At 44.8% G+C, this 20,212-nt stretch overlaps 1 pseudogene; it reads right to left on the bottom strand.

Moving 5' to 3' along the window:
- Window positions 1-14,478: 14,478 nt before the first annotated feature.
- On the bottom strand, window positions 14,479-16,547 carry LOC136491679 (senescence-specific cysteine protease SAG39-like; annotated as a pseudogene).
- Window positions 16,548-20,212: the final 3,665 nt, after the last annotated feature.

The following is a 20,212-nucleotide window of genomic DNA, read 5'->3' as shown; positions in this document are numbered from 1 at the left end:
ACAGCTTGCTTGTTGACGTAGTTGATTCAAGTACAAGATGATTCTCCCGTACGACCATATGTTGGCATAGTGATGGATCCAGCTTATGTATGAGTATATACACATATATGTTGGCCTTGCTTGCTTCCTCATCCTTGTCGTGCTCCTCCGTTTGATTGGACTGGTGAAAATTTTTGTATACTTGTCGTATCATAGTAGAATTAGTATCCGAATTCGAGTAGACATCACCATGATTTCTTGCTATAGTTGATGCTGACTGATCCTCTTTGGCTTTGAGATGTATTGGACTCAGATGAATTGCGGTGCTGATTGACTTGTTCTAGGGAAAGCTCTGACTTGCATGTTGCTTGATCGCTTGTAGTCTTCAGTGGCAGTGCTTGTTGACCGGCTGCTGGAGTTGGGATCCCATGCAGATGTTATTGTCCATGTCGACAAGAGTTGTAGCGAGTTGTCGACGAAAACCACAGTGAGTTGTCGATGAGGCTGACGAGAACCGTGACAAATCTTGATCTTAAGGTCCACTGAGCTCTCGAACGCAAAGTGCCAAGAGCCCCTACCTGGCGCACCAGCTGTCGATGTTTTACCACTAGCAACCCGCTATGGGGTACCCGGGATGGTGATTTGTTTGGAGGGGTATCGGCGTTTGCAGGAACTCGATGGTAAACGCAGGGAGACAACGATTTATACTGGTTCGGCACGTCGGAAAGTCACGGCACCCTATGTCCAATCTGGTGTGGATAGTATATTGCGCCCTGCGCTATTAGTTGTGTTGCGAGGTATGTTGTGGTTGTGAGTTCTGTCGGTTATGTGTAGGTGCCGATCTAGGGACCCCTGCCCTCCTTTATATAGTCCAGGAGAGGCGGGAGTCCTAGTCGGTTACAAAGTAGAGATCCTAGTAGGATTATGTGTAACTAGTCCTAGTAGGATTACATGTAGAGAATCCTATTTGGACTAGGTTTTCTTCTCTCTTCTCCGTGGGGAACCTTATGGGTCCTGCATCGATAGATGCTATGGATGCGGCGAGTTGGGGCACTTTGTAGAAGTTTATCCAAACAAGCCCACACCCAAGACAAAGAAAAAGTCATGCAAGAACCAAGCCCTCACATTAATAAGGTCATGGGATGATTCTTCAAGTGAAGAAGAACACCATCACAAGAGGCGAGGGCGCAAGCACTCATCATCAAGCTCTTCTCGTGTGTGCCTTATGGCACGAGGTAACGAAAGCTCATCCTCTAGTGAGAGTGATAGTGATGATGAAATGCCTTCTTATAATGAAATTGTGCAATAAAATCTTAATTATGCTAAAGTTTGCACTAGTCAACAAAAAAAGCTCGAAAAATTAAAAGGCAAGCTAGATAGTTCACAAGAAGCATATAAAACTTTGCTTGAATAATATGAGAACTTTGCTAACCTCAATGTTTAACTATCTACTAAAATTGAGAAACTTGAGGCTAGTGCAACAACAAATGCATGCATAATCAATGATGAGCAACTTGTAAAGAAAAATGAAAAATTAAAAGAACAGTTAGCTAGCTCACATGATGCTTATAAAAGTTTGCTTGCTAAAATGGAAACCATGCGCAAACATTGTGATGAGCTAACTAATAAAGTTGCTAAGCTTGAAGCCGTTAGTACAACCCCCACCAAGGCATCTAAAAGGAAAAGTTCTATCTTTAACATGTCTAAAAAGGATGCCTCTACTTCTTGTAATGATTTATGTTTAGACTCATCTTTGTGCAACCAAGTTTGTGTTGAGAAAGTTGTTATAGATACATGCACACAAGAGGTTACAAAGGAGAATGAGCAACTCAAGCAAAAAGTAGCTCGCCTCACCAAGGATTTGACTCAAGTAAAAGGCAAGGCGAAGCAAGCCCAATTTCATCAAGATAACACCGTCAAGGGAGTGAAGAAGCTTGATGAAGGATAAACTGTGGTTTGCTACGTGTGCCACAAGGAAGGTCATAAGTCCTATAAGTGCAAGATGAAGAATGGGGGAGGAGCAAAGAAGAAAGAGAAAAAGCAAATAAGCAAGCTCTCCAACTCCTACACCAACAAGGTGGACAAGAAGGCCTCCACACCTTATCTTTTGAAGAAGAAGAAAAATGACAAGGTCGTGGCCATCAAGGTGAACAAGCAAGCCAACAATGGGGTCAAACGCTTTTGGGTGCCAAAGGAAATCATTTCCAACATGAAGAGCACCAAGAAGGTTTGGATCCCGAAGGGAAAGTGAGAAGTCCAATGGACTTCGAGGAATTTGGAGACTTGGCAAAGTATGGGTGCATTTCATAGGGTGCATCATGTTGGATAAAATCATTGTCAAATGGGTTAGTGAATACTATGGACCCAAATTCCCCTTCCCATGTTAGGTAACTAGATGTTATTACTTTCAATTGGTACTTTCTTCAAGTGGTATTTCTTACAAATTGGCATCTTAATGCATCTAGTTACTTTCCATGCCTATGTTTGCATTTGCATACTTATATCTTTTGTCATGCATTCACTAGGTATATCTTATGGTAGGCTTGCTCGGTTTCATTCTTAACCCTTGGAGCAAACCTACATGGTTTAAAATTGTTTAGGAGCACGACACATAGCTTGCATTACAATTGTTCATCTAATATGTGCCAAAGTCCAAATTGTACATAATCTCTCCCGAATATCATCTTCAAAAATGATTCTCACATTCATGAGATGTCATCTTTCAAGTGGTATTATTAATTCTAAAATCAATGTGCATGTTTCCTACAAGTATTCCATACTTGTGTGCACAAATTTAGGGGGAGGTTACTCTACAAGTTGGATGCTTTGAGACTAACACCTTTTCAAGCTTATAATGTGTGCAGTAGTCTCATTGCAAGGAAAATGGAGTCCCCAGAGTTAAGCATCACACCTCAAATATCCACCACCTATTACAAGTGGAAGAAATCAAATTGGTTTTCACATGTGGTATTTCTAAACCGATATCATCATGTTGATTTCATTTTAATATTTATATGCTTTCTCCATGCATTATATAGATTAAATTCCCTTAAGCAATAATTTACCAAATATGCATATGCCTTGCTTTCTATCATATGTATGCATATATTTAGGGGGGGCTTAATCTATATAATATGAGAGTCAAATTTTGTGACCTATTCCACTCTACACACAAAGGATCACAAAGTTTGACCCTCCCTTGTGCTACTAATGTCTTCCTTTTTGGTGTTTGATTCCAAAGGGAGAGAATTTAGCGGACCAAAAGCAAGCATTAATGTTGGTAATGGTCCGAGAAAGGGAGGATAGTGGATTATGGATTAGTCTATGTAAAGGGGAGCATTTGTAGGAAGCAAGACTTAAATCCATAATGCCACATGGGGACATTTGCAAGGGCAAGATAAGTGTTCAAGTAGTATCTTTTAGTCTCACAAGTAGTATCCTTTAGCATCATATAACCTTGCCCCTTGCATTGCATCCTAGCAAGTAGATAACCTTTAAATTCCAAAATTTTATTATTTGCTTGCTTTGGTCGTGTTGTCATCAATCACCAAAAAGGGAGAGATTGTAAGGAAAATGGACCCTTGGCCCATTTACTTTGGATTTTGGTGTTTGATGACCAACACAACCAAATTAGACTAATGAATTTGCAAGTGATTGTTTTGTAGTTCAATAGGATGCAAGACGTGACTTGGACAAAGACAACGTGATGATTCGATGATCAACACCATAAGCAAGACCTTAGAAGCACAAGAGAAGACTCAAGACATCAAGCAAAGTCCAAGCACGAAGATAGGAACCAAGCCGTACGCAAGATCGTGAAGAAACGAGCTCACAGAGATGACCGAACGTTGGACTGGACACTGGAGGAAAGTGATCGGATGCTCCAATCAAGAGGCTTGGTAACAGGCATGACCGGACGCTGGACCAAACGCTGGTGGCAAAATCGACCGGACGCAGGTCAGTAGAGTCCGGTCGAGTACAGAGAGGTTCCATAGCGGCGAAAATGCGACCGGACGTGTCCAGTGGCATGTGACCGGACGCTGGCAGCGTCCGATTAGTTATTCGCGGCTCCAATGGTGGGGATGATCGGACACGTCTGGTTAGGACGTGATCAGCATCCAGTCAGTAGCAGAAAAGCGGGATTTCATCCCCAACAGCTACTTTCTTAATGGGGCTTATAAATACAACCCGCAACTGGCCAAATGAGCAGAGTGAAGTTGAGGAAACATATCAAGGGTGTTGATACACCATTGTAGTGATCTCCACTTGCATAGTGCTTAGTGTTTCATTAGGTGATTAGCGTAGGTGCTTTGCGAAGTGCTTAGGTTGATTAGACCATCGCTTATGTACTTGCTCTAGGTTTAGGCCTAGTGTTTAGTGAGGTTTGCATACCTCTTACCACTCGGTGTTTGCGCGCACCATTGTTGTGCATCAGAGGGGCTTGTAGTCTTGTGAGATCACACCAACCGCGTTTGTGGTGTGGCCAGCCACCGAGTACCGGAGGGAACAAGGCCCGCGGTGTTTCGGCCAGAAGCTTGATAGTGAAGACGGCGGGGAGCATCCGGGAGAGGCTTGCCGGAAGGCATGTCGGAGACCCACTTGCGCGTGGGGAAGGCCCGAGGCTATCCATGGAGTTACCTGACCGAGACCTTGGCCCTTGCGAGGGATTCCTTGCGAGGGGCTCCAACGAGGACTAGGGGGAAGCTTGCACGCTTCTCGATACCTTGGTAAAAATACCGGAGTCGTCGATGGAAGTTTGCATATCTCTTCCTTGTTCTTTAGCTTCCGCATTTACATTGATTACATTACTCCTTTTGCGGTAGAGATAGCAACACACTAGCAAAACCGTAGTTGCACATTTAGATAGTTTATCTTTTGCATAGGTTTTGCTAGCAGTAGAAAAAGAGGCCATAGTTTAGAATTAAAGTTTTAAGTTGCCTAATTCACCCCCCCTCTTAGGCATCACGGTCCCTTCATAGGGTATCGTATTTTCATAGGGAATGGAGGTAAATCTTCTATCTAGTTTGTCCAAGGACAACACAAGGGTAGAGTTGATAGAGGGTAGAGAGGATTCCTATGGTTTTAGACTCTAAGGATAGATAACCTCTACTTCTACCTGCTCACTTCGGGCACCGACTTATGTCTGGTCTACAAAGCGATACCGACCTATAGCTCTACGCCATACCTAGACGTGGGGGATTACAAGGGATGGACAAGGCTATCACCACCTGCCGCCTACCCCTCAACCGTGGAGTACGATGCAAATGAAGGTAGCCTCCAGCCTAGATACCACGTCTACGCTATCGACTAATATTCTAGCGCTGTACAGCATGATCCTTCTTTATGAGGAGCCCTCTACTAGAGTATCCACCACGGGGATGGACGACGAACCCACAAACAAGTAAGAATAAAGCTTAACTGATCAAAAGACTTAATAACATAAGAACCACGAACACTCACTTAGCGGATGAATCCGTTGAGATGCAGGTGTTCATCGAGTACAAGTGGGGGATACTGACAAGTCTAGTACTTCCCTAAACTCTCCCTCACATTTCTCCCAACTACTCAACTCTAGCTAGCTAGGGCCTAAGCCCTTTGGAGTGATGCTCTTGCTCAAGTGTGGTAGCTCTTCTTCCTTGTGGTGTTGTAATGAGGAGGGGATGGCCTCCTTTTATAGGTGGAGAAGAGGGGGTCTTTGAAAAATGCCTCCTCCCCACTTGGAAAGCACCAAACTACCTATCTGTGCATTTAAGTTACCGCCTTCACCCATGCAACCGTCATTGGAGAGGCGGCATCAGGCGACCCACCAAAGATGGGCCCAAGACATGCCAGACAGGGTGGTCTCCAACTGGGCCTCAATGACCCCATGTTTGGGGGGTTGCCTTCCTTGGTCCTTTAGATTGGTCCTGCAGAGTTTTGCATGCATTTGGAGTTGATTTAATATTGGTTTTGGCCTTTTTCTCCACCTGACTGGGCCTTGATTTGCCTGATAAGTGGGCCTTCTCCCCTTGGGCTCATGTTGGGTGATGTTATGCCTTGTTCTTTGTGTACTTTTGACACGTTTCTTATGTTATGCCGACATGTACTTCTACAATTGATGAATCTCCAAAACTCATGGAACTTTGTTAGTTATGAGTACTATTTATAAGTTCAGTGTTCATTTGGATGGATTTTATATAAATATTGGCAGTAAAAAGTGTGATTTAAGGACCGCCAACAAACTCCTCCACACTTATCCCTTTACTCGTCCTCGAGTAAAGTTAAGGACTCAGACGGGTCATCTCCTTGATATGACATCTGCATACAAGTTATTCCAAGCTTCATCTGCACTTGTAAACTTTGGAGTGTCTCCCACATTATCTTGGATGATAGAAAAATGGAACAACATGGATTCAATTCCCCTTGAATCAATCAGTTTAGAAACTTGGGTTTTCATTTAAATTTGAAAATGTAAACATAGCTTAGCTCCTCAAATGATTCTCTCAGGTCACTCAAGTTTATGTTTGGTTCCTCACCTAAGACATATCATAGTGTTGCCTTCTTTCTTTCCTACCTCTAAAAAGCTTATATGTATCTTTGGGTAGAGAAAGATATGAAGGCATACTTACTCTGCATATTTTGTTAAGTCAAATTTTGGATCCAAGGAGAAAGATGTCATACCCTTAGATCAAGAAGTGCTAGTGTGTGGATAAAACAATGTTAAACCTATACTATACTCCTTGATATGAGTGATCTCTCTCATGAACTTTTATTCTGAGACATGGCTATCATCATTTTCTCTTTTTTTCTATGAGCCTTCATGTGCTCATCATATATATTTTTTTCATTACTTTGGGACATTCATGTGTCCCACCTTTTTTTCAATACCTTGGGACCTTCATGTGTCCCAAATCTTTTTATTCCTTGGGACCTTCGTGTGTCCCATTTTTTTTACTTTTGCATAGCCCATGTCTCTTGAACCACATATTGAGAGAGATCACTATCTTTTTAGAACATGGAGTATTTTCCTAACAGACATTTTTTTTCTACTCCTAGTGTAGGAGCAGAGTTTTGGGTGAATGGAGGTATGTTTTAGCGTATTTCCAGTATAGGAATAGCTTATGTATGTGGGTGTGCATGATCTTGATCTTGGGGGTATGATAACTTTCTCAACAAGGGTCAACAAGATTTGACAAGATTCAATGTAGGAATAAGTAGCATACTTTTGGAGGTCTTAAGTTCTAAACACTAGATATGGCTTTGGTAGGAATTTGCATATCATTGAGGAGCATTCTATTCAAATTTTGATTTTGTAAAATAAATCCCAAGTTCTTCACATGAGAGAGCAAGGTTCTTTTTCATCCTACTATATCACATATTCCAATTACTTAGATAACATGGGGTCCCTATCATAGTTTGTTCACAAGTTATAGGGATATTAGCGAGGAATAAAGAGTATGCAATTTTAATCAAAGGATAGCATGGAGATTGAGCATCAATTGTTTTGTATTTTAAATTTATTCAGTTTTAATCTTTATCCAAATATAGGGAGAGAGGGTGCACAAACCAAGTTTGGAATTGTCGATCTGTTGTGCCTCATTTGTGGGGGAGGTTTTGAATGCTTGTGTGGATTGTCTCCCTCACACTTATTATTGTACCGACTTTTATTTTACAGAAAAACAAAAATGGAAACAAACAAGGGCTCTTCCAGCAGAATTACCGGGAAGCCTAAATTCTATTTTATTATTATTAGTAGTACTAATATTTTTTAATTAATTAATTTATTGTTATTATTTTTATTTGTTCACCCAAGTTTTTATCTTTTTAGCCTAACTCAAGCAAGGCTACGATAAAGTTTTATAGTGTATACATAGCTTTGGTTTGTCCATCAAAAATTACTTCCATCATTTATGACAGTAACTCAAAGTTCATTAACCAAAATTCAACACCATGTTAAAATTTGATTAAAGAAGGCTATTTTATCCTAAGCATCATGCTTAATTTAAAAAGCCTATGGGTATACAAATATTCGAATATACCCAAACCAGAGCATTTGTCATAAGTAAAAGAAGCATGAACTTGTATGATCAATTTTTATTTTCACATGGAGATAAATATGAGTAAAGGAGTTGGTGAACAATGAGTGACCTTTGCACACCTAGGTATACTTACCGGCAGCTTATGTGGATGGATGCTTTTGAAACTGCTACAACAGTGGCTTGATTAGGTATGGCCTTTGCCCAGGCAATCAACAAGGCTATGCCACACATACAAATAGTGTGTATAGACCACGATCCTTGGTGGTAGCAACAAAGGTCTAGAGGAGTAACCATCTTGCGGCTCCTTCTCTCTTTTCTTTTTTTTCTATTTTTTATATCATATATTGTTTTTCTCTTCTTTTATATTTCTATTTTTTTATAGCAAGGTAGAGCTGACATCATTTTTTTTCTTTTGAACCCAAGATGGCCTTTTGTGTGGATGGAACTTTGTAGTGAGATTTCACCACCCTCCCCCACACTTGGACTTTTGTGTAAAAGTCAAGTATGCAATGTTGGGGGTTCCCCTTTGAGTGTGTTCCATCACAAAAGAACATCGATGTGTATGGTTGATGCAGCTCCCATGTTTTTTTAGCATCATGTGCACCTTGTTCTTCTTGATCTCAACCTGAAAGGGTTAGCAACCAAGAATACCCGAAGGTGCATACTAACTTGACAACATGTTCTTGCTTTTATTAGAAAGGAAATTGTTTTTTACGATAATCATTAAATTTTTTATGATAACCCAGGGTATCTCCTGGCATTGCTAGATTTATGATCTTTAAGCTTGACCATGGGAACTTCATCTTGCAGCTATCAATGGTGGTATAGTTCCCAGCTTTACCACCAACCATTTAGCAATAATGTTCAAGCCACAAGCTTAGTACCACAATGCAACTTTGGGATTTGCATTACTTGTGATAAACGAAAGTATCCACAACCATCCTCTTGAAAAGTTTTGAAATGAGGATTGAGATCCTCGTAGTTGCATGCGGTACTAAGCACGATGTCCATGGCACAAAAGTTTTTTCTTGAAGGTACTAAGTGCGATCAATGTTGAATCTCGACCATTGAGAATGATGTTTGGATGGCAAGAGGGACATGGCTTGGGTTCGAGTGAGGGTGACGATGATTGTTCAGTTTCATAAGCAAGCTTAGGTGAAACAAACGGGGATATAAACTCCACCTCCTCGAACGGGTTATGGTTGGGTTGCTGCTTCGCCTTTGGGCTTTTGGGACAAGGGATAGGAGTGGAGGAAGCAGTTGTTCCCAACTTTTTATCAAGGCCCCCATGTGAAGGTTTTTATTGGATAAGATTTTCCAAAGGGTAGCCTATGAGAATATCAAACTCAAGGATGGCATATATATGGAAGTCTATGAAAACCTCAATTTTGTCAATTATGACTGGCATAGCCCTAGTGATCCCACAACACTAAAAAATAGTCCCAAAGGATTTTTGAAGAGTTTATTGGTCGAGACTAGCAGCATGTTACCCAAAAGGTTTTTTGCAAGGAATTCTGACATGATACTAGTCCTGACTATGGGATTGTGTAGGGCTTCTATGTTTGTTCCCCTTAACGAGCAAGGTATGGTCGTGGAAGGTGAAACAATCTGAATTGCTTCAAAAGAACGTTTCACTTCCATTAACCATTCCTTTGATGGTTCCACTCTAGGGGAAACTTCCTTTGTGTGACTCTAGGGGAAACTTCCTTTGTGTGCTTTTCATGACGTGATAACTTCGAGGTATTGGCATAATCCTTGAATTTGATAGGGAACTCTGAAGGATGAAGTACTCTTTCCTTCGGTGTTCGTGGTTCGAATGAGGGCTCATAAGTCGAATCTAAGGATGGTATGGGTTTGGATTCAACTAATGAGGACTCCTCAACACTTAACATGACTTTGGCATGGAGGGGTTTGGTTCTTATGATGAAAGAAGTGTGACTGTCTATGAAGTTTTCAAGGAATTTTACTTGTTCTGACAGTCATGTCTAGGCTTATGTCAGCATCTATGTCAATACCCAAACAAAAGAGTCACAACGAAATGTTGTTGGGTAAAGACAAGTCTGGGCCAGCGTGTATCAACACTGAAAACCTGGCCCAGGCTGCACCTAAAGGCTCCTCACGCTGCTCAAAGTCGACGATCGCCCTTGGTAAAGAGACGATACAGGACATCGGGAAGAATGCAAGACAAAACTTGTCCTTAAGTTCATCCCACTCAACATTCGTACTTTCTACGGCGTGTGTGTACCATTGCTTCCCCTTCTCCATGAGAGAGAAGGGAAACAATTTCCACCTTAGTGTTTCCTGTGTCATGCCTAAGATGCTCAGACACTAACACATCTCCTCGAACTCATGCAGGTGCTGGCAGGGGTTTTCATTATCGTGCCCTGAGAAGGGTTGTGCCCAAACCATGGCTATTAAACCAGGGTGGAGTTCATAGCCAGATGAAAACTTTGGTTTTGTTGGTCGCTCAGGGAACTCGCCCTTTGAAGCAGATGGGTACGAAGTTGAAGTTGGCTTCATGGTGAAGAAGGTAAAAGATTTTTTTTGTTTTTATAAAAAGAAAAGATATAGATACGAGGATGAATTAGGTTCAAAGAAAATAGCAACCATTCCCCGGCAATGGCGCTAGAAATGCTTGTTGGTATTCCTTAATGCAAACAGAAATAATCCGCAAGCGCACGGAAGTACCATTGTAGCACTTCACCCGGAAGTATTCAGGGTATCGTATTTTCATAGGGAACGGAGGTAAATCTTCTATCAAGTTCATCCAAGGACAACACAAGGGTAGAGTTGGTAGAGGCTAGAGAGGATTCCTATGGTTTTAGAGTCTAAGAATAGATAACCTCTACTTCTACTTGCTCACTTCGGGCACCGGCTTACGCCTGGTCTGCAAAGCGATAGCGGCCTATAGCTCTACGCCATACCCAAACGTGAGGGGTTATAAGGGATGGACAGGGCTATCACCACCTGCCACCTACCCCTCAACCGTGGAGTATGAGACAAATGAAGGTAGCCTCTAGCCTAGATACCACGTCATGCTATCGACTACTACTCTAGCGTTGTATAGGGTGATTCATCTTTATCAGGAACCCTTTGCTAGAGTATCCGCCATGGGGACGGATGGTGAACCCACAAACAAGTAAGAATAAAGCTTAACTGATCAAAAGACTTAATAACATAAGAACCACAAACACTCACTTAGTAGACGAAACCATTGAGGCTCAAGTGTTCGTCGAGGTACAAGCGGGGGGATACCGACAAGTCCGATACTTCCCCGAACTCTCCCTCACATCTCTCCCAGCTACTCAACTCTAGCTAGCTAGGGCCTAAGCCCTTTGGAGTGACGCTCTTGCTCAAGTGTGGTAGCTCTTCTTCCTTGTGGTGTTGTAATGAGGAGGGGATGGTCTCCTTTTATAGGTGGAGAAGAGGGGGGTCTTCGAAAAATGCCTCCTGCCCTCATGGAAAGCACCAAACCACCTATCTGTACATTTAAATTACTGCCTTCACCCATGCAACCATCATGGGAGAGGTGGCATGAGGCGGCCCACCAAAGATGGGCCCGAGATACGCCAGATAGGCACCCCCAACTAGGCCCGAATGACCCCATCTTTGGTGGGTTGCCTTCCTTGGGCCTCCAGATGGGTCCTGCAGAGTTTTGCGCCATTTGGAGTTGATTTGATATGGATTTTGGCCTTTTTTTCTCCACCTGACTAGGCCCTGATTTGCCTGGTAAGTGGGCCTTCTCCCCTTGGGCTCATGTCGGGTGATGTTATGCCTTGTTCTTTGTGTACTTTTGACACGTTTCTTGTGTTATCCTGATATGTCCTTCTGCAATTGATGAATCATCAAAACTCGTGGAACTTTGTTAGTTATGAGCCCTATTTCTAAGTTTGGTGTTCACTTGGATGGATTTTATATAAAAATTGGTGGCAAAAAGTGTGAGTTAAGGACAGCCAACACTCATCGATTTACTAATTATTTTTTGAACTATTGATGCTCTTATGTTGTTCTTTAACATATGTCTTACGCAGTTCACCTGAGATATCGCTTACCATCGGTCGACCTCTGTCCTTGGCACCTCATGGTTGCCGTGTTTGACCCCGCTCCACTTGCCGTGCTAACCCGATTTCGCCAGACGGTCCCTGTGTGGCTATCATCCTCTGCTCCTCCCGCACAACACTATCCTCCTCTGCCCGCGGCTGGAGGAGGCCTGTCAACACCTCGCCGCTCCACTCCTACGCTTGTCTCCTCGGCCTGGTCGACTTGCCTCTCTGAAGCCTCATTCTAAGCCGTAGAGCACAACTAATCCGAACACAAATGCTTTGATAGGGCAAGAAGAGCGGCTACTAAAATCGATTTTGATTTCAAGCAGCTGTAGTATATATATTTGAGATGTACTTTTCTTTTTATTTTTCTTTTAACCAAAAAGAGAATCAATAGGTTCATTATTGAATTTGAAAATGCAAATCCTTCAAACTTTCATATTTACATTAAAAATCTAAAAAATCTGAGGGTACAATACAATCTGAAACTGGTAGCTCTCAATATTTGTAGCATTTAAATAAAACATTCAAGTAACACATACATATATTCTTTTTGACATAAAATTCGCTAATACATAAATTTTGTAGCCATGGTTGACAAAAAACCAGCCCTAAAAATGTTTCTGGATGGCCTTTTGAAATGTCTTCCATTTCTAGGGGGTGTCTAGTGTTATGGACTGCCTCAAGAATTTAAAGTATCTCTACCGATGGTTCGAAATCGTTTTTCAGTTGCGGTTACTGACACTAGTGGTTTCATATTTATATGCAGGCTCATTAAATAGTTGAATGTCACTATAGGCCGTTAGGCATCGATTTTCAGCCATAGTTAGAAATCCATTTGCATTGCTACTACAGAAACAATTTTACGAGGTAGTTTTTTTTTATTTTCAGAGGAGGCACTTTAGTTCAGCAATCTTTGTAAATGATTTTAGAACCGCCTCCAAAATTTGATTTTCAGAGGCAAGCTTCTTAAGGGGGTCGTCTCTATAAATATAGAGATGGGTCTATTAAAAAGCCCGTCTAGGAAAACCAATTTTCAGGGACGAGACACACAAGTTACCATCTGATGAAAGAGTGGGCCAAGACCCATAAAAATGTTACTTGTAACCTAGACTTCCGCACAAAACACTTTCTCAAAGTTGCCACTTCTAGTATCGTCTTCTTCGGCAGGGGCCACTGATCTTCTCCACCACGGCTCCCTTAGTCTTCTCCACTGCAGTGTCCTTAGCCTTGTCTTCTCCTCTCGGCATCCTCGATCTCCACGCATGGCCAGGCCTGCTAGAGTTCCTCACCATCAGCTATGCTCGTGTCTCATCACCCTATCTGAGTGAGCGCTGCCCCCACTCCTCTGTCCATGTCCATCTCCTCCATCTCTCCCTCACTCTCTCTCAGTCTCCTCACTGATACAAAGTTGTCATTGACTCTCCTTGCAGATCCAAGGTCCTCGACAAGTCGAAGCTCCGTCTCCAAGGTGAGCTCTGGCCTCTCTCTCTCTCTCCCCCCCCCCCCCCCCTCTCTCTCGACTCACACTCGGTCTTCTCGCTCTCCGGTCCAAGGTTTTCGATCTACGGTGATGACAACATACCTAGACTAATGGCTACGATTTGCGGCAAAAGCAGTGTGGGTGGGTATCTTTGATTTGTGATAGAAGTCTCGGTCCGTGATGGTCCAAGTCGAGACTCGGTGTCGGGGTCAGTGGATTTGAGGGCGGGCCTCGACACCTGCCGGTTTGATTTTTTTTAATCAATTTTCAAAGACGGGCATTGTAAACCCTCTTCCTCTCTAGAGTTCCATTTGTACAAATGGGTATAATAAGCAGCCCCTCCTCTAGTGTTCTATTTGTACACCAAGCTGCTCGGACGACTTTGACTCATGGAGCTGAAGGAGATGATCGGCGTGAAGGGGGTACAAGGGTGAGCAGTAGGATTAGGGGAAGATTGTTAGCTAAATCTACTTCTACCTTGTGTGAACACAGCAAGGGAAGGCGGCGCCGAAAAGACCCTCGCTGTGATATTGTAGCCGCTACAGGTGCAAGCGCCGCATGGCTCACCTGTAGCACTGTAGGAACATGCAGTGGCTGGCACAGAGTCAGCCCTATCAGTGTTATCTAGTTACTGTTGCAGCATGTGCGCTATACTAGGACTAGATAGATAGAGTTGTATAAATAGACATACACGGCAACTCAGTAAAGAGAGTTCAGATTTGCCATATCACAGACAGGGCTTCGGCCAATGCTGGTGTCTTGTATTGCATGTGCTTGCTCTGTTCTCTCTTCTTCTTCTACCTCTAGCCATAGTGTGTGGGGACATACAACGCTTGTTCATGGTCGGCACGGCTAGTGGGTGCTTGGCAACACTAGCGGGTGCTCGGTAAGACCGGCGAGTGGTTCACTCACCTGATCCTGTGGGCCAACAGTGATTACGCATTTGAAGCTCGGCTTATGCAGTAGGGTAGGATGGTTGCATTGCAAGGCCACACATCCCCCTCTTGTCAGAAATGTCCTTCTCCATCCTCAGGAATCCATTCTCACCCCACGGTGTGCCCCACGAGTACTTCATCAGCTAATACTTGGTGCCATCACTGTCCTTTCCATAACCAATAGCTACAATGCCATGGTCTAGGTCAGTGCCACAAGATTCGGTCATCACACCACCAGAGTAGAACTAAAATGTCATGTCGCCGCCGTCCATTGCCACCGAGACTGGCTGGCTGGTTGCCGCCTTCATGACGGCAGCCTCATCGTTGGCAGGCACATCCTCAAAGCCCTTTTTTATGTAAATCCTCAAAGCCCTTGATGGTTGCGGCCCCTATTGGATCCTGACTGGCACTGGCCATGTTGCGCGGTGTAAGGGTAGTCAGACTCGGTGGTAAGGCCACCGTTCTTGATGATGAACTTGAAGGCGTCGCCCATCTCACCACCATTGCAGCCCTGGTCCTCACCATGAACGTCACAAGCCACCAGTTCCTGCTCCAAAAGCGAGATGAGCTTCCCGCTGCTTATCTTTATAATGCCCTCTGTGGCAGCTACAGCTGAGAATGCCCAACAGCAACCTACATTCATTCATTTTGATCAGATGGATATCATCCAGTGCTGTAATAAATAATATAACATATTATATATGCACACATAGGAGAATTGTGCATTTGTGGTGACCTAGCTAATTTTACTTACCACACTGCCCTTTGTTAGATTGTAAACGTGCCTCGGCCCATAGGCCTGCCGTACCCGGCTCCCCATCTTGCCTATATGTACACAACATTGGTTATTGAGCAATACATCATGTATTCCCCAATTCCTATTACACTTTCACCCTTGGTTCTTGATGGGCGTGACAGCACCCTTGGTCCTCCAGTCCACAGTTGCCGGAAGCGCAAGGGTGCTAACATTCTTGTAGTGGAATCCTGTGGGCACCTTCACCACATGTGGGTTGAATCCTTTGTTGGTCTAGGTTGCTCTGAATTCTTCGTTACTAAGGTCGGCAAACTAGTTCACTGCAAGCCAGAACTTGCGGCTCCCGGCGGCGTTGAACTACTCGATGAACTTAACGTTGGCCTTGAACACCTAGAACCGGTGTGCCTTCTTAGTGTCATCCTACTGGACCATCCACTGCTCGTGCCTCGCCATCATGGCCGAGTCATCGTCGGTCAATTCCCAAGCTGCAAGGAAAACATTGTTTATGGAGGGGCTCTGATATTAATAATAAGGCTCCACCAAAGGCTGCTTGGAAGAAGTTAGTCTGGTTTCCAAAAGACAGTGGTGGCTTGGGGGTTCTGAATTTAAGCATACAAAATTAAAGTTTGCTCTTAAAGCATTTTCACAAATTCTATAACAGGCTGGATATTCCTTGGGTGCATTTGATTTGGGAGAAGTACTTGTGGGGTCACTCCTAGCCACTCGCCCTCGCTGAGATGCGCGGGGAGGGGCCAAGGGTTTCCCAAAGGGAGATGGACGAGATAGGCAGCAAGGGTGAGAGGATGGTGTGAAAATGCGGATTATATGCTTATTAATTTGTCTAGGAAAGTAGATGAAAAAACCCCCTCCTTACACGAGCGCCCCGGGTATTTATAGACCATACCCGAGGACATGTTGGAATTACATTAGGGCTATGACTCTGAGGGTGAGCACTATACAATGACCAAGGGTATGGCGGTAAACTCCTTTCTCCAGCCAACCACTCCTGGGCTCAATCGCCTTGACGGGCCACTACTGATGTCATGATGGTCCCCTCCATGGTGGGCGCCGAACCTTCGCGTGCTCCCGGCGAGGGTCCACCCATCGTCATCGTCCTGCGACCTTCTCGCCGCGCTCCTCCGGCTCAGCTGACCTTCGAGCACGTCACCTGAATGCACAGATGAAATAAACCGATGAAGGACACCCTCGTCGCGGGGGGTGATACCCAAGACGAGGGCGGGTTAGCTGAGCCGGCGCCAGGTCACGGGTTAGGGGAAGAGCAGTGCCGGGGGTACCTCCCCCCAACAGCAGCCCCTCGAGGGTCGGGCCCAGCATGATGGGTCAGAGCAACATTAAAACTTCGGGAGGGAGGCATGCATGGGTACCTAGCTTGCGGCCCCGGTCCAGCGACGCCCCTATCATGCTCGACCGAAGCTGGGCCTTTGATTGATTTGAGTATATGGGCCCACTGTGGAGTTAGATGGGACGCGAGCATTTTTCTTAGGGAGTGGTTCATGATTTTTCGGGATGTGCGCCTGCTTCTTTCCTTAGGTTGGGGTGCTTGGTGCCTATAAATAGTTGCGGTAGGTTAGGGTTTTTCATTGTTGCGCCTTCTGTTTGCTAGCTGGTTGCTGCTGCTGAGCTTGTTGGGCCAGGGTTCGATTGTTGCGAGGGTTGCATTTTCTAAGGGTTCGTGCTTTTGCTGGCTTCCTCTACGTTGTCGTGCTCGTTAAGGTACTTTCTGGTTGCTTGCGATTTAGTTTTTTTAGTTGTACTGATGAGTCTGCTGGTTGCTTTGCTCTGTAGGTCGATGGCTCGCATTAAGAAGACGGCGAGGCCATTGAGGGATCCGATGTTGCCGACTCTGGCTCGGACGTCGTGTAGAGCTTTGAGTTTGGTCTGTCGAGGGTCACGTCGGGTGATTTAGATGACTATGCGAAGGCTACTTGGTTCGCTCGTGACTCTGCTAGGCCATCTGGGGGTGAGACCATTCCTAAACTTGAAGATGACAAGGTTGTTGTTTTCAAGGAGTTTTTTGAGGCTGGGCTGAGGTTTCCACCGTGTCTACTTGTTATTGGCGTTTTGAAGAGGTTCAATCTCAAGTTCCACCAGCTGAACCCTTCTAGTTTTGTGAAGCTAAGTATCTATGTTTGGGGATGAAAGTCACAGGGTGTTGAGCCAGATCTCGAGGGTTTCTTTCGACTTCAGTGAGTTCATCCCCAGCCTCAGAAGTCGACGGTGGAAGGCAAGACTATATTAGGGCAGTTTAGGGTGTATACCTTCGTTTATCGGAACAGTGCGGAGGTTCCTGTTCAGGCTCAGAAGAATAAGTGGGCTTCATCGTGGACAAAGAACTGGTTCTATGTGAAATTGGAGGGCGAGCCCAATCTTTGTGGTAAGTTGTCGAAGCTTGAAAGTGCGACCTCTGAGGGTGTCATGACCGATGCCTGTGCCACCGCTGTGGATGCACTCAGGATTCTGTCATGACATCAATGTGCACGTGACTTGGTTGAGGAGTTTGTCTACGCGAAGGTTGTGCCTTTGAGGGCTGACTAGGCTTGGTTCGCGGTTAAGGACGATGAACGATATCGGGGGCGAGGGTTGAAGGGGCTCGGCATCAATGTTAAGCAGGCCTGGTCGAAGGTTTCCAGAAGAGCGATAGCTCTGCGGTCGGTGTTAAGGCTATGTATAAGAAGGTTGCTGAGGCCATTGAGGGTCTCGTTGGTGCTCTTGGCACTCAGGAGAACAAGGCGATTAAGGTTGCCTTGGCTGATCGTCAACGTGTTAATCGGTGCTTCGACTTGCTGGGGTTGACTTACCCAGATTGGCCATCTGTGGAGTTGAAAGAGGCTGAGGGTAGCAAGAAGAGGAAGAGGGCCAAGGCGGGAGGCAAGCTTGCAAGTACATCCAAGCGAGGTGGGCGTGGTCGCGGGCATGTAGGGGGATCTAAGGTTGATCATGCTGCCATGGTGCAGGTTGCTACTTCGTCGGCTGCTACGCTTGTGGTTGCGGCGAAGCCAGAGTCTACGGTTTCGCTGGGGCCTCGGCCAAGTGTGGTTGGGGGACCTCTGCCTGGCCGCAAAATGCCAAGCATTTCCAGATTGTCTATTTTGCAAATTGTCTTGGATGATGAGGGTGATGATGATGAGGGGAAAGGGGTGAGCAAGGGATCTGAGGAGGTTAAGGTTGATGGTTCTAGTTCCTCTAGTAGTGGCAGTGAATCTGGCGTGAGTGGTGATGAAGATGATGCCGATGATGACGAGCATGACAAATCAGGTGACCCTCGTCCCATTAGGTCTGATGAGCTTGGGTTTCAGGGTCATGGAGCTGAGGAGGAGAGGGAAATTGAGTCTCGCCCAACTGGGTCTGGGTCGATGCCTTGCCGTCGCCGCGTTCATATCATGCCGGAGGAATGCAAAGTCGCTACAGATGAGGATGAGCCCGGGGCTGGCTTCGAAAAGCATGCTCTTGGCGAGGCTAACCGCAGTGGCTTGAAACATTTCGCTGCCTCATGCGGCGCTGATGAGCTGGAGATTGATCTGTTTACTAGCCCGAACATCCATGATTGCCATCTTGTTGGGACTGTAGAGGAGCGTCGCTTCATGGCAGGGACGTATCACCGGATTTGTATGCCGGAGGCAGAGTTTTTGATGTCCCATGAGATGGTGGATGATTTGACTTAGGACGTCAAGGTTGCTGGTGTTAGAGCTATTATGCTTGCTCGGGCCGCGCGTCGGCACCATGGTTTTGTTGAGACTGAATTGAAGGAGCAATTATTGTTATTGGAGAAGGAGAAGGTTGACCTAAAGGCTAGGAACTGGGAGCTGTCTGGGCAAGTTGGGTCGCTTGAGGCCTCAATTGCGAAGAATAAAGCTTTGGTTGAGGAAGCGGAGGCGTGTTTGAGTCGTAATGTTGACCTCAACACGGAGCTGAAAAGAAAGGACGAAGATCTAAGGAAGGCTGAGGATTCTCGCAAGAAGGCCGAGGATTTGGCGGAGGAGAATGCTAAAAAGTTGGAAGACTCGCGTGCCACTTTGCTTGCCTGTATGCAGGAGGCGAAGGTTGCCATCGATTCCGCCTTTGTTAAGGGCAGCGCGGAGAGCGGGGTGTTGCCCGAAGCTGATCCTGCTGTGTTTTCCACGTGGCTTCAGGTGGAGCTTGGCCAGTTTTCTCAAACGTTGGATAGTGTTGTTGATTTTGGTGCTTATGGGGCTACCCTCACTGTTGCACGGTCCTTCCAGGCCGCTGGGTGTGATCATTTGAAGAGGCTTGGGCGGGTTAACCATAGCTTTCCCAGTCTGGAGGATGTGCGAGGTGCTGCTAATGACCGGCTTTGCAAGAATGTTGTTGCGACGAAGTTTTGGATAGAAGGTGAGGGTCGGGCTCTGGCTTTTGACGAGGCAGCGGATGGTACTCACGAGTGTGGGACACCGAGCGACAAGTACTACTAATTGCTAGTATATATACTTAGACCCAAGGATGAAAAAATGGGATCGTTCATAAAAAGTTGGAAAACAAGATAGCGGAAATTCCTATGGAGGAAGCCTATTTTCATCTCAAAACAGGTGCACCAAACGTGCTATATGCATATTTATTAGCATCTGACTCCGTTGATCAAAAGTATACGTGTGTTCAGTACTTAAAATCTGGAGGAAAAAAATAACGTATTCGTTCATATTTGTATATATATCCATTCGTGTGCGATCTGTTTTCATCCACACTGCCTTGGATTGGATAGCCATGTTTGGCATTGCTGCGTTCGTAGACTCAAGAAAGTGATTTAAACATTGAAAATCTAAATATAAACAAAATGATTCATCTAAATGTTCATTTTTTTAGAGCTACAAGATATCTATAGATTTCCTAAAATCTAAAGCAATGCTAAACCGAGGTTTAACAGTGACAACTTCATCTTGGACATAATATAGGTCCTACACTCCCCCTCAATGATTTAAGAAAAGGTGTGTCAATTTCTCATAAGCTAGTCAATTTTATAAAAA

This window comes from Miscanthus floridulus, chromosome 11, assembly GCF_019320115.1.
Source record: "Miscanthus floridulus cultivar M001 chromosome 11, ASM1932011v1, whole genome shotgun sequence".
Taxonomy (NCBI): domain Eukaryota; kingdom Viridiplantae; phylum Streptophyta; class Magnoliopsida; order Poales; family Poaceae; genus Miscanthus; species Miscanthus floridulus.
The sequence above is the reverse complement of the archived record's forward strand: the minus strand, read 5'-3'. Positions and strand labels throughout refer to the sequence as shown.